Genomic DNA, 14,806 nt, shown 5'->3' with positions numbered 1-14,806 from the left:
TTTTTTTTTTTTTCTCACTTAGAGAGAAACCTGGAGGTGGACAGTTGCTGGTGTTGGTTCCACAGCTTCACGAAGCCCTGGGGACCCTGGGCTCGCTCTTCTGCCTCCCATCTCTCGCTGCCTGCCGGTGTCGGTCACAGGATGTTAGTGGGCTCCCACCCCTGTATCTGCGGGTCGAGGGCGGGTCGAGAGCAGTCAGGGCAGCAGGAGCCCTCTGTCTCCTGTTACCAGGGGCTTTGGCTGGCGCTTTCACTGTCTGCTGGGTGCCCCTGGAGAGAAGCTGAGCTGCTTCCTCCTCTGAGTCCCTGAGCCCAACCCCCAACCCCCGGCCAGGTACAGAGCAGCATGTTTGCCTGAGCTAAGCAAACAACGCGACGCTATTGTCAGAGGGCTGGCAGGGCAGCGGGCTCGTGGCCGCGTCTCTGCCTGAGGAGTGAGATAATGCTGCCGTCCTCATCTGTAATCAGCTACCTAATGAGCTGCATCGTCAGGCTGTCCAAGCTGCTACCTAGCAGCTGGCTGGGAGCCTGCGGAAGCCCTATTAACCTTTTCAGTTCCTGCAAAGAGCACACTTACCAAAGGATGAGGGCCAGCCCAGGACCAAGGCAGGAGCCTGAGAATCCATCACCCCGAGAGCCAGGACAGTGCCATCCCCAAGTCTCATGAGCTTGCCTGGAGAAAGGGGCTGATGAGAGTAGACACCTAGAGTATCCAGCAGGTCTTAGTTGTCATCATTGGGATCCCCTCTCATGAATTTCATCAGAATGGGGCTGGTCGGGGGTGCCCGAAGCCTTTTGAGATCTCCAGGAAACCAAGCTTGACTCTGCCCATGTGGGAACAAAATCAGCTGAGAGAAACACACAAGCACGTGCCGTGCAGGTGCCCAGATGCAGACCCAGAGACAAGTATTCCAGCAAGGGCACGTGGTTTATTTGGGAGGTGATTGCAGGACTGCAGGGAACGGGGAACAAGGCAGAGAGGAAGGGGCCAGCCCAGGGAGCTTCATCAAGCTGTCACTGCTTCCACAATGGCACTCCGTCCCAGGACCTCTGGACCCGGGGAGGACAGAGCTTAGAGCATCCTCCTAAGGGCTCACTGCTGGCTGAGGGCTGTTCCCAAGAGGACAGGATCGAATTCTCTGGCACTTTGACCTGCTGTGTGCACAAGAGCACCTCCGGGAGGCATCGTGTGTGATGCCAATGGGATGTCAGACCAGAGGGCAGGGAGGGGAAAGAGCGACGGCACAGGCAGGGCCCCCAGCTGCTCTAGGGAGCCCCTCTGCTGCTGTCTGCTCTGCTGAGCACCTGGGATGCCAGGATGAGACTCTCTGCCTCCATGCTCACTGGAGGGTGGTTTACTGACATGGCCTTTCTTTCCCTGCTCAGTCTTGCTCAGAAGCTTCTGCAGGGGTCACCCAGGCCCATGCAGGACCTTGGCCACAGGACCTCTGGGGAACATTGCTTTAGCTTTCTGAGCTCTGTGGCACAAGAGGGCAGGAGGTGCTTGGAGGGGTCTCGAGTGAGGGGGCCTGTGGTATCTACTGCACCCACCTCAGGGCCTTTGCACGCACTGTTCCCTCTACTTGAATGCTTTTCCCAGTCTTTATGTATCTGAGTTTCTCCTCGTCTTTCAGGTTCTGCTTGGATTTCAGCTTCTCAGAGAGGCTGTCACGGCCCTCTCTCTCATTCGACCTCTCTCTGTTACCATCTAGCACATCATCTGATTGCATTTTCTCCAGAATGATCTTGCTTGTTTCCATGTTTATTCTCCATCTCCTCTTCTAGACAGAAAGGTCTAGGAGAGTCACATCCTTACCTCCCTTGTTCATCGAGGTATGCCCAGTACCTATGCCCCTGCTCGGCACACAGTGGGGCCTCAGGTAGTATTTGTTGGTGAGTTATTGATGAACCCATCTCTGGGGTTGCTGTGGATTTCTCATGGCAGTGTGCACGAAGGGCCTAGCAAAATGCCCAGCGCCTAGTAGGTGCTCAATAAAATGCCAGCCCGGAAAAGGGTGAGATTAGCAGCATTTTCTTGTCTAGCCTCTCCATTTTCTGAATAAGGTGACTGCAGCCCAGAGAGGGTCGGGAACTTGAAGAAGGTCACACAGCAGACCTCTTGATCCCTGCAGAAGAGGAATCAAGAACGCTGGTGTATTCCAGGACGGCCCCCTCCATTTCCACTTTACCTGTGGTAGCTCAGGCCCCTAGAGAGTCAGCTTCCAGGTTTTGAAATAATAGAGGGAAACGTTATAGCTCTTCTAATCCTCAAGAAAAATTAATTCCACGGCCAGGCATTTGTCCCCCACGCTTCAGAATCTGGGGTTCAAATCATGGCCCTGCCTTTGCTGCCGCCGTGCTTCAATGTTTCAGAGGTGGATTCTCAGGTAAAATATTGCCATCCCAGTGGCCCTAGGCACAGCAGCGCCCCAAGTAATCTCCCTCGACACAATACAAATGGGATACAATGTCACCCATCCCGGTTTTAAATGAGAAAGTTGGAAAAACAAAATGCAGAGGTAGGAAGCGGTTCTGATTACAAGGAGCTGAAAGTAATTGCCTTCCGGCAGAAAGCCGGGTGCACCTCCGCCGACGTGGGGGGGGCCGCCTGCCCACCCCCCATCCATCATCTCATCGTGCGGACTTTGAATATTAAGTAAAGTTTTATTTATGGTTCTTCTTGCGGGCTTATGACTCTCAAGCGAGGCAGGGATAATAACAAACCCTCTCACACAAAAGTTAGGCTATAAAAAAATAATTAAGGAAAATTTTCCCCGCAGTACAGGCAGCTGAGAAGCTTAGTCCTTCTGCAAACAGACTCTGCCATGGCCTTCATAATGAAAGCGAATTGCTTCTGCGCTGGAAGTGGCAGGCGCGTGGGGAGTGGGCACTCAAGCCGGCTTCTCCCCTTCTAGCTGCCCCAGTGGAGATGGGCCCTGGGGGAGGTCACAGCACCGGCATCCCTGAAAAGAGGCCCACCCTTGGTCCACCCCCGGATGAGCAAGCCCCAAGAATGCCAGGAAGCAGCAGAGGTTTTTTTTGTGTTTTCTTTTGTTTTGTTTTGTTTTGTTTTGTTTTGTTCTGTTTGCAGAAAGTGAAAGGTGCACTTGTAGCAGGCGGCAATAGAACGACAGGCTGTTTGTCAGGGAATGTCAGCCTGTTCAACTGGCCCCAATTTACCAGGTAGGGAAACTGAGTCTGGGTGGATAAGAGGGATCAGGTTGATTCTAAATAGCCCAAGAGCAAGTTCAGGCTGCCAGGCATGGGGTGGGCCCCCGGAGAGGCAGATTTTGGCCAGAGACCAAAGGCTGGTGTTTTATCACTGCCAAGGTGGCCAAAGGTTTGCCACCATCCCTGGAAGAGCCACATTCTGGGTTCCAGGTGGGTGGCCCTTACCACCACGACCATCACCACTTCCAGGACTCTGCTCTGTGCCAGGCACCACGCTGAGTGTTTTGTCCATGTTATTATGACCCATCCTCACAATAACCCTGTAGGCTCCTCACTGTCCCCGTGCTGCAGATGGGGAAACTGAGGCTTCAGGGTTGCTCCACATGTGCAGAGAGGCAAGGAACTTCTTGTTCTCTGAGCAAGGAGTAGTGGCTTAGACAGGCAGCCAGGGGCTGTTTCTCTAAGTGGAGACACATTGCTAAACAGAAGCCTGGTGCGTTTTTGCCTCACTTTTCCCCTTTTCTTGTCTTAGTCTTCTGTCATCAGCCAGGAGCCCCGTGTGGACATTCACTTTAGCAACTTCATTTACTAAATGGTATGCAGCACATATTTCTGTGTTTGGAGCACATGAATTCAAGCAATAAATATTTACCAATGGACAGCTCTGTGCATGGCAGGAGGGACACCGCAGGAACAAGATAGACACAGCACGCCCTGAGAACAGACTGGGGGCGGGCATGGCACAGTGTCCCCGTCAGGCAGACAACGTGTGCGAAGATCCTGAGGTGGAAGGAGTGTTTTCCCCCAATTGTTCTTCTGTCACTGTATGTCAGCCAGCATTGAACATTTGTTTCTGCAAGAGTGTCTGTGTGTGTGTGTGTGTGTTGGAGCAAGGCGGGGGTGGGGCAGTTTGCATGTTCACGTATTCAACTGCTACTGGTATCAGCACTGTGCTCAGTAGGAGGACGCAGCAGTAAAAGCTAAGTGCTCTCAGCCCTCAGGAATCATAGCTCTTATCAGGCTTAAAAGTGCTCAAGGAGCCTCCTAAGAAGAGCCCCAGCTCCCAGAGTTCCAGGGCTGTGGGCCGTGCCTTCCTCCTCACCTCAACATGCAGCTTCCTCGTCTGGAACGCTCTCCTTGCTGATTGTCAAAATGTTCTTCACTCTTGGGAACCCAATGTCAGGGTCACCGCCTCTGGGAAGCCTTCCCTCAGTCCCCCTGGCTGGAGCTGTGCCGAGGCAAGGAGGAGTGCGTCAGAGGGTCCCAGGCTCGCCCTCCTGTGTGAAGGCCCCAACGCCAGCCCAGCACCAGCACCTGGCAGGCCTCCATTAACTGTTTCGAGGGATGGGCCCCGTGTGGGAATGAAGACCCCGGGAAGACACAGCCCCCCAGTGACCTCCTGCTAGAAGGACACGCCTTCATGTCAGAGGAAGCCAGCCTGCAGCCAGCCTGAACCTCCTTAGAGGAAGTCATTAAAACACACGGGGGCACAGAGGCCTCAGCCCAGCCTCTGCAGCCAGTTCACCAGACTGAATTGCCAGGGACTGGGTGCTGAGGAGATGCCTGCGCAGAAGGACAAGTAGGCTGAGGCTGGCGGTCCCATGATCAGTAACCAAGCAAAGCACCGCTCACAGCCAGACCCCCAATCAAAGCCCCCTCCTCATGGGGCCACTCCGTCCCCCTGAGGCAGAGAGGCAGGTGGGCAAGAACCCAAACCTAGGAACCCCAGACACAGGGGAACTTGGGGGATGGGACATCCTGAGACCCAGCCCAGATGAATGGAGCAGAGCACAGAGAACTGGGCATCACTTTTGCCCAGCTCAGCTCTGCTGGGCCCAGCCTGTGCTGTGCCAGGGGAAGGCCTCATCATGCCTGGGTGCCTGGGTGCGGGGCGGGGGTTCCAAGGCATTCTAGCCCAGGGAAGGCTGCCTCCATGGCTGTGCACCAGGACACCTGCCTGCCTCCCCGACATGTGCTGACTGGACTCTGCCCCCAGGGGCTCTGGACACAGCCCATTCCTCTCAGGGCATGGCCTGGGCCTGTGTGTACATGGGGGAACGTATGAGTGTGTGCGCAGGTGTGTGTGAGGGTAGATGGTGTGAGTACATGTGCACCTGTGTGCATGTGTGAGGCTGCTGGGTGGTCCGTAGCTTACAGATCAGCTATAGCAGGGTTTCTTGAAGAGCCAGCAGTTGACCCCCTCCCTTCCTCAGCCTGATTCCAGAAGCTTCCTTCATGCCCACCCCTCACCGCTGCCCCTGTCCATCTTGGTCTGCCTCCTCTTTGTCTTCTGTGCGCATCTCCCCCTGCACTGGACAGGGCTCTTGGCACTCCTTGCCTCTCAGACTCCATCCAGGAAGCCAGAGACCACTGCCCCTTCTCATGCCTCCGACCCCAGCCAGCCGCTGAGTTAGCATTGGGGCGAGCCACCAGGCCAGGCCCACTGTGCATGCCTGGTGTCCCAGGTGTGGTCACAACTGGCCAGGTGGCCAGGGGAGGCTGCATGGACTACAGGAAGATCTGGCCACGGCTGCTCTGGGTCCTGAGGCCAAGCGGCCCCCTCCGTGAGAGCCCAGCTGCCTGGCACTGCCACAGGGACTGTTTTTTCGAGATGAGACCAGGCATCAGCGTTTAGGGGACAAGAGAGGGCTAATACCCATGTCCACCCAGCCAGGGAACATTTGATCCACTGGCGAGCAGCGAGGGGCCGCTTCCGGCCTCCCGGGCGCCGCTGCTCTCCATCTGTGTGCGTGGCTAATGAATGCTCCTCAGGAGGCCTGGAGAATTCGCTTCCTGGGGCCCAGTTGCCTCCTGGAACGTGAGTGGGTGACCGAGGACATTTCGGGCAGGGTGCCCAGCCACCCCTTCTTAATAACCGTATGGACATCCATGTTCTGCCCAGACCCTCTGCTGCCCAGGGAGACTCCCGGCCCTGCATGTGGGCCAGGCTCCTGCCTCGCCCTCTCCAGCCTCGGTCTCCCTCCTACACTGAAAGGCTGAGTCTGGTGATTTCAAATCTTCTTGCTATAAAGCATAGTTCTCCAAACATGCTCTCATACACGTGCCCCAAATGCACAAAACAGATCAAAATGGCCCAGGAGGGCTGGGGCCACATAGACAACCAGGGCAATGCAGGGCCCAGGGTGGATGCTGAGGGCCAACATTCCTGCACTCAGCCTTGGTGGGTCACTGCATCTCTCTGAGCCTCAGTTTCCTCATCTGAGAAATGGGGATGATGTCGTCCCCTGGAAGAGGTGAAGCTCAGTGTCTTGCAGGCCAGGCTTTGTCCTCTGCCTCCCCAAGCTCACGTTCCTCACCTGTAAAATGAAGAGACTCAAGCCCCACTCGCCTCCCAGAAGGCCATGTGCTATTCAGACCCGTGATGGTGGCTACAGTCACACAGGCGGCTGGAGAGAGGGGGCCAAGAGCCTGGGAGAGGTAGGGCCAGGGGAGTGAAGGCTGAGGGCTGGGGGACTACTGCGGGTGTTCCGCTGAGGCGTCAGCTCTCTGCAGCCCCTCTCCAAGATGCCTGAGGTAGGCTTGGGAGGCATGAGGGCGACCTCAGCACTTTTCACCAGCTCCACCCACCTCACAACCCCCTGGACGCCTGGAGATGCAGGCCAAGACTGTCTGAGCTACTGGCATAGTCTGTACTTATCCCTCTGAATTCTTCCCTGTGTCTCATGAGAAGGAGAAGCACAGTCTCACATCTCCAAAGCCAGAATGATGAGGGGGTCCACTCTGACCCTGAGCTCTTTTTCTTCTTTGTCAATAATATAAGGAGGGCACCAGCCTGTCTGACCCTAGAATCTATCACTCTGCAATGCCTGCCTGGATGGCTGCTGATCTTCACCCAGAAAGCCAAGGCTGTTGAGATAACAGTACCAACTCAAAGAGAAAGGAAAGCACGGGATCGCTGTAGCAAGGGGCCAGGCAGCATTCTAGTCCTTGGATGGGGATCCATGGGGGAGGTGTCCCTGGGCACAGCACATTCCTTCCCTGTGCAATGGAAATCCCTGCCCCCAGGTGAACACAGTGGGAAGGGCTGGAGAGTGGAGAGCAGGGACTCAGCCAGGCTGGCTCTGACCCACTCAGTCCTCTCTCACCTGCTCTGTCTGTCTGGATCCCATTGAGTGCTCAAGTCACTAAAGCACTACCGTTTACAGTCATTTGCTAAATGGATGGTCCACACCTGGGCAGTTTGTCCCAAACCCTGAGGCAGGGTTCATCCTGCTGTTCCTGAACGAGAACTTCCAAGGCTGGTCTGGGGGAATAGAATCTTCTAAAGTTTTCCAGGTGATTTTCCACAGTCAATAAGAAGACCTGGGTAAGGGTCCATGAGCCTACACGCTACCAAAAGCGCCTGGGAAAGCGCAAGGGGGAAAGCCCAGGTGTTAGGTTCCGAAGGCGCTGGGGAAGCCAGGCTGCCCCGAGAACGTCCCCTCTGAGAGATTTTAGGTGAGTCACCTCTCTGGGACTTCAAGAGCCAGCCCAGTAGCACCCTCCTCTGGGATGGAACCATTGGTCTTTCTCCCGCCTTCCCTCTGTCTTTGCCCTGACACTGCCATCAAGGCACTCGGCACAGTGAGTGTTGCTTCCCATGGAGTGTGAGCCACCGACTGCCACCACCACCAGCTCATGCCTCTTCTGTGCCAGATGAGTCAACTGCCTTAAGTAATTCTCACAGCAACCACCTGCCATTCTGCCCACTTTCCTGGTCAGTAAACAGTGCCTCACACAGAGTTGCAGCCTGGCTGAGTTGCAGCTCAGCTCCACAGACTCAGAAGCAAGTCAGCTTTTGATCACGGAACCTCCTGGAAGGCAGAGTCCCCGGACTTCGCCCTCCCGCCCTCCCTCTCTTCCTCTTGCAAACAGTTGTTCAAGGTCTGCTGTGTGCCAGGCATTGTCCCGGATGCCAGGGCTGTGAAGACACATCAGAACGGCCTGCCAGGGGAGACAGATGCTGGGGCAAATGCTCCCAGGGCAGGGTGGCAGGAGCTGGAACCGAAGGGAATTCAGGATGCCATTTAGACTACAGGGTCACAAGGAGGAAAAGGATGTCTCTTTGGGGGTGGGGTATGGAGAGACGCCACAGACAAGGCAGAAAGTCTTTGTTTTCCTGGGGCCCCCAGCACACAGCAGGAATGGCTAAAAGCCTAGAGGACACAGCAGAGCTTCCAGCCTGTTTCTTGCTCGTCTCAGTCATTGAAACTCCTCAATTTCATGATTGTACCAGCCCGCATCTGTTTATGCGCTCATCGGAATCCGCGCTGACAATGTATTTGTTTAATTTCCAGCAAGAAGGGGAAGATTTGTCAGGGTCAGGGATACGTCTTGCATAAAACATTCTGATTAAACTCTGTTGGCCAGAGAATTACTTTCCCGTCATACTTAGAGAAATCTAGTTGTTTCCTAATTGGAGTCGCTGCCTCGCCAGCGTGTTCACCATTTACAGTTCACTCTCTGCCAGATGTTGCTTGATTGTAAATTCCTCCCCAGAAGGGGGCCCCAGGTGTCTTGGGAGAGGTGCTAACTGGCACAGGCCATGGGAGGCCTCTGCGTGCTGAGCTGGAGGAGAGCCAGTGTCCTAACTGGAGGCCGGGAAGAGAACGTCCTTGTCTACAGTGGCCGAGGGGGGTGGTTATTAAAAAACATGGGACCAGGGCCAGGTGCGGTGGCTCATGCCTGTAACCCCAGCACTTTGGGAGGCCGAGGCTGGTGGATCACAAGGTCAGGAGTTCGAGACCAGCCTGGCCAGTATGGTGAAACCCTGTCTCTACTAAAAACACAAAAAAATTAGCCGGGCATAGTGGCACACACCTGTAATCCCAGCTACTCAGGAGGCTGAGGCAGGAGAATCGCTTGAACCCGGGAGGTGGAGGTTGCAGTGAGCCGAGATCAAGCCACTGCACTCCGGCCTGGGTGACAGAGCAAGGCTCTGTCTCAAAAAAACTAAAACAAAAAAACCATGGAACCAGCAGAGTGTCTCAGCATCATCAGCTGTCTGATAGGTGAGAGCCCACTTGGAGCCAGAGATGGGGAGGGCTATTGTGCTAGCTTGCTGAGGGCTGAGTCAGTCCTTGGCCTTGACAGAAGGGGCCGGCAGAGGGGCACTGCAGGAAGCCAGCAAGCAGGAGGCCTCACTCAGCCTTGGATGGGGCAGAGAGATCGCCAAGAAGGCGCAGTAAGGAGCTGTCTGCCTCCCGAGAGGGTTTTGGGTGAGGACAGACTTTGAGTCTGTCTTGAGGAGAGTGGGGGGGAAGCAGGAGGAAGAATGGGGAGCCACCACTTACTCTATGTCTATTGTGTGCCAATTCTTCATATATGTAGCAGTCCTGCTATGTAGTGGTTATTACGCCTATTTTTCAGATATGGAAGCTGAGGCTCGCAGAAGTATAGTGGCTCATCTGGAGTCACAGCCAGAAAACAGAGGCACAGGAATGTGAACACAGGACCCAGGATCAGTATACCTGGAGCCTGGCCCACCGCACACAGTAAAAACCACAGGAGGGCAGAGGAGGGGGAGGGAGGTCACCACAACCCTTGGTGCACGCCCGCCCACAGGAATACAGAGGTCTCTTTTCACTGTGCTGGCATGGCTCATGATCAGTCAGTATACAGGAGACACAGACCCTCCCACAGTGCCCCTTACACGTTCACAGCAGACATTGCTAATCAATCACAGCATGCCTCCAAGCACCAACACCAACAATCAGGGTTGGTAGACTGGACGGACCAATTTGCCATCCTGGGCTAGTTCTTTGATTTTAGTGGCTGAACTGTTCAATGCAGCAGCCACGAGCCACATATCGTTACGGGGTGCCTAAAATGGAACTCACATCTAAAGTGCATTTAAGTACAAACAGCATGTTGGATTTCGAGACACAGTCTAACAAAAAAAAAGTAAAGTATCTAATAAATGTCGTGTTGATTACATGCCAAGATGATACTATTTTGGATATACCGAGTTAAAGAAAATATAACACTAATTTCACTTTTCTTGTGTACTTTTTAGAAATGTGGCTTACGTTCGGTTTCCGTTGGACAGCGCTGGTCTCGAGTTCAAGCTGTGCCAACAGCGCCCCTGGTGGCCGAAGTGGGTAAATTCATCTGACCAAGGGCCTGTTTTTCTACTGGAGACCCTGCGCAGGTTACTCCACGGTTCTGCACCTGTTTCCTCATCTGTGAAATGGGGACAATAATAGTTCCTATCTCATAGATTGCAATTCAGGAATAGATGAGTTAAAATATGGAAAGTATGTGAAGCAGCACCTGGCACCGTAATAAACGCTGAGTGACTGTTGGCTATGTTTTTATTATAGCATCTTGTTGACTGGGAGGTAGATTGCAGGCCCTTTTCTCTCCTGGGCCTCCCGATCTTGGCCCCACTCCAGAGCAGCCTCCACTCCCCAGGAGAGATAGGAGCTGACGTCCATCAGGAAGAGCACAGCTTCCTGCCGTGTACACCGGAACAGGCCCCACCAGGCCAAAGCCATGAAGCCACCACTGGAGCCACTTCCTGTGTCTCACTAATAAGCTTCCCCATCACCCCTCACTGGGGTTCTGGTTCCTACCTGAGCTCTTGAACCCTGAGCCCAGTTCAAATCTCTGGAGTCTCAAAGCCCCCGACACTCTTGCTGTTCCCTGACTCTCCCCACAGCATGGTTGCTGACACTGATCCTTCCAGGAAGCTGCTTAACTCAGTCCCATTTCCCAACAAGCTCTGAGAGTCATTAAAAATAATAATAGCTGTGCCTTTGCAGATATAAAGCAAGAATGGCTAGTTGTGGCATTTCTGCAAAGCTTAAAAAACACAGAAAAATTATTTTTAAAAAAGGAGGGGGGAAAGGCTTTTGTAATTCCACCACCAAGAGTCAGCCACTACTTACTATCTTCCTAGCTCCCTTTCTAGAGCAGTGCTGTCCAATAAAAATGTAAAGTGAGGCCGGGTGCAGTGGCTCACACCTGTAATCCCAGCGCTTTAGGAGGCCGAGGTGGGAAGATCACCTGAGGTCAAGAGTTCGAGACCAGCCTGGCCAACATGGCGAAACCCTGTCTCTACCAAAAATACAAAAATTAGCCGGGTGTGGTGGCATGTGCCTAGAATCCCAGCGACTCAGGAGGCTGAGGCAGAAAAATCGCTTGAACCTTGGAGGCGGAGGTTGCAGTGAGCCGAGATCACGCCACTGCACTCCATTCAGCCTGGGCAAAAAAAAAAAAAAAATGTAAAGTGAGCCACATAAGTAATTTCACAATTTCTAGCAACATGTTTTGAAAAGTAAATTTCACCTGGCTCTTAACCAGGTGAAATTAATTTTAACAATATATTTTATTTAACCCAATGTATTCAAAATATTATCATCTCAATGTGTAATCGATATAGAAATATTCACGAGATCGTTTACATTCTCCTTTTGTACTAAGTCTCTGAAGTCCCGTATGCTGCTTGCACTCACAGCACCTTTCGATTTGGTCGAACTTCATTTCAAGTGTTCAGTACCCATGTGGCTCATGGCTGCTATATCAGAGAGTGCAGGTCTAGGGTGCTTTTTAAAGCAAATGGGCGAGTGTTGAGTGTGACAATGTTGGACTGTCAAGGCCTGTAGAGTTTGGGACCCTGCTAGTCCACACTTGCCCCTGAGCCTTGCAATAATGAAATCCCTTCCTTCCTCAGGGCCAGCTGCTCCATGCGCACCATATAGAATCTATACACTCTTTCCCAAGAGCTCCATGCACTATTAGGTGGGGAATCATTGGATGTCAGGAAAAGAAAGGGCAAGATAGCTCCATGGTGCCCTGGGTCGACGATGGAGAAGCATGCCTCTGAGAGCCCTCCAAGGTTAAGAAACAGGGAGTCCCCAGCACCCCTCAATCATCCTCATTCACATTGCTACTGCCCCGTTTTCCACACTTCAGTTTCCTCGGATTGCGTACTCCAGGCAGAAGCTCCAAGACGCCTAGTACTTCAGGTTTGACATCCTGCCAGCTTGGGCTCCAAGCAATGGGCTCCCCGTACATTGCGAACCGCGTGTCTCCCAAGATGAAAGACTGTAAAAAAAAGATAAAAATAGTTCCCGGGAAAGGGACTGCTTCAGCTGGCCCAGTTTGTAGAGTCCCTGTTTCATCTCTGATGTGAATAATTCATCTATTCTAAAGTGCTGCTGTTAAGTTAGGAGCATCATTATTGCATTTTTTTTGATGAGGCACTTTTTTAAAAATCATAAACACCCAGCACATTAAGAGGAGAGCCTGAAGTACGTCATTTAGAGCCATTTGCTCAGGCAGAAAGCAGCACTTGTGATCCGTGCCGTCAGCTTGTTCCCTAAGCTGACATATCAAAGCTGCCTTTGGTTTCCTCCTTTGCTTAGACTAGGGAGTATGACCTTGCTTCTTTTGAAGAGTTTGCAGAGGTGGCCCTGGAGAAGGAAACAGTCCGGCCTGGGAAGCAGGCGGCCGGAGGGCTGGCCCTTGCTCTCTTTGGCCTCTTCTCAATTACCTTGTGAAGACAAGCACAAGTAAACAACTCTGGAGTGAGGCCAGCTCAGTATACATTCTTGAAGAAGCCGAAGGGCACTGCGATATGAATAATGAGTAACAGTGACTCGTGCCACCATTAATTGATCACTTACTACATGCCAGGCCGCCCACACTAAGAGCTCTAGATGCATTATCTCATTTCATCCATGCAACGCTATGAAGAGGGACACTCCTATTATACCCATTTCACAGATGAGGGCACTGAGGCACGGAGGGCAGGGATGAGTCATTTGCAGGGCTGTCTGCTCCTGTCCTTCTCCACCTCTCTCAGTGGGGAGGGACACTCCCCTCCAATTGCTGATAGTCCCTGGAATCCCAGCTGAGCCCAGAGCAGGTCTGCAAAGAGGTCACTGAACTCCGTGATAGTAAGGTCAAGGTCACCCTGAAACCAGCCATCTCCTACAGAGCCAGGCTGCCCTCCCCTTGCACACAGGCTGCCTGGGCTTAAGTTCCGCCAACAGACTTGGAGCAGGAGGGCTGCGGGCTGCCCTTTGTATGCACATGGGTCTCCAAACCAGCCTTTTTACAAAATGTATTTTAGTTGTGGGATCCTTTATTCCCGTGAATTCTTATCCAGAAGCCCAAAATGTAGAATAGATTTTCAGGGAGTTTCCCTGGTTGAAGGGAGGCATGGGGGACCCAGAGACCCCTAGAACAGCCCTCTCAGCACCCTGGACCTGGGTGAACCAATGCTCTGAGTGACTTCTTCGTTTGACGAGATGGGTCAACCGAGTCCCGGGGAGGGCAGCCACAGGGCTAACATTTACTGCGCACTTGCCACGAGCCTCACTGTGCGGAAGCTCTCTTACGGTGTTTCGTTCTCTCCGGTTACCCCGAAGCCTCAGGCTCCCCTAGTTCACCAAGCCCAGGTTTCTGGGAGTGAACCTGGTCCCGCTGCCTGCTCCACACCTTGTACATCTTTGTCTCAGGTCTCGAGGGACAGGATTGAGGTGGCCCTGTCCCTTCTGTCCCCTCCATCCCCAATGACAACTGATGGGTTCCAGGTTTTCTGTTTCCCTTTAGCAGGACAATGGAGCCCAGAGATTTGGTCTGGCTTCCCACGTGAAAAGTCCACCCTGCTGCTTGGCCGGTGTAGGTGTGGGCTGACCAGGTGCCTCCTGGCCTCTGGGGCCTCCTTTCTGGCACAGTAGAGCCGGGGTGGAGGGCGGCCCCACGGGGACAATGCTTGGCAGAGCCAGAGGTGAAGTGGCCGGCATGGCAGCTATCCACAGCTGGGCCCAAGCCTGCCCCAGTGGTAGACACAGGGGCCCAGCTCAGGCCCCATAAGGAGGAAACTAGAAACAATTTTCCTCACCTCGCACAAATCCCATCCCAAATTCCCACCCACCAGCTTAGAGGGAGCGGAGGCCTGAGCTCATCTTCTCACGTGGAGCTCGGGCATGGTGCTGGGGCCCCAAGGCCCCGGAATCCCTGTCTGGGCCTCTGAGCCCTGTCTTCAGAAGGTGGTGAGCCACCCTTCTGGCCTTAGGCCTGCTGACATGGGACCCAGTGTCTGTTTGTCCAAGTTCAAGGATTATGAAATGTGGGTTATTGCCCTGCTCTGCTGATACTGGCTCTGTGGGGCCTCCATCCCAACGCCCTGATCACAGAAGCCCCAAGCTTTCTGGAGACGCTTGGCCTCGTTTTATTCTCCCAAGAAGCCCCTGCGGTGGGCAGAGCAAGACTTTTAGCCCCATCTCCCTAGCGGGAGAACTGAGGAGTCGCGGCAGTGCCCTGGCCCCAGCTAGCAGAAGTCTGGCAAGCTCCAGGGATTTCGAATCCTCTTGGGAATTCTCGTAGGAGCCAGCCCCCTTTTTGCCAAGTGACTCCCACCCAGACCCATCAAACTTTGCAGGTCCCCATGGGGGAGCAAACTTTGCAGGTGCCCTGCAACTGGACGGGGACAGCCCTGAGTGGTGAAGCGGGGCTCTGTGGCATATCCCCCGGCAAGGAGCCCCCTGGCCACACCCACTGTCCAGGGATGCTGCCCCCAGCCAGACCCTCAGCCTCCTAGTCCTGGACCGAGACAGGGTGGGCTCGGGCCACACATGAGACCTCCCGTATATGTCCTGGGCTAGCACAGCTGCTGGGTTGGCCAG

The 14,806-nt window shown here is 53.8% G+C and overlaps 1 long non-coding RNA gene across 1 annotated transcript; it reads right to left on the bottom strand.

Moving 5' to 3' along the window:
• Positions 1 to 576: 576 nt before the first annotated feature.
• Positions 577 to 10,672, bottom strand: LOC129137009 (uncharacterized). The gene is made up of 4 exons (XR_008539097.2): positions 10,443 to 10,672; positions 10,199 to 10,352; positions 4,273 to 4,398; positions 577 to 2,125 (listed from the first exon to the last, which is right to left on the bottom strand). It is a non-coding gene; the product is annotated as an uncharacterized LOC129137009 (long non-coding RNA).
• Between the last annotated feature and the right edge of the window lie 4,134 nt (positions 10,673 to 14,806).

Source organism: Pan troglodytes, chromosome 15 (assembly GCF_028858775.2).
Source record: "Pan troglodytes isolate AG18354 chromosome 15, NHGRI_mPanTro3-v2.0_pri, whole genome shotgun sequence".
Taxonomy (NCBI): Eukaryota; Metazoa; Chordata; class Mammalia; order Primates; family Hominidae; genus Pan; species Pan troglodytes.
The sequence above is the reverse complement of the archived record's forward strand: the minus strand, read 5'-3'. Positions and strand labels throughout refer to the sequence as shown.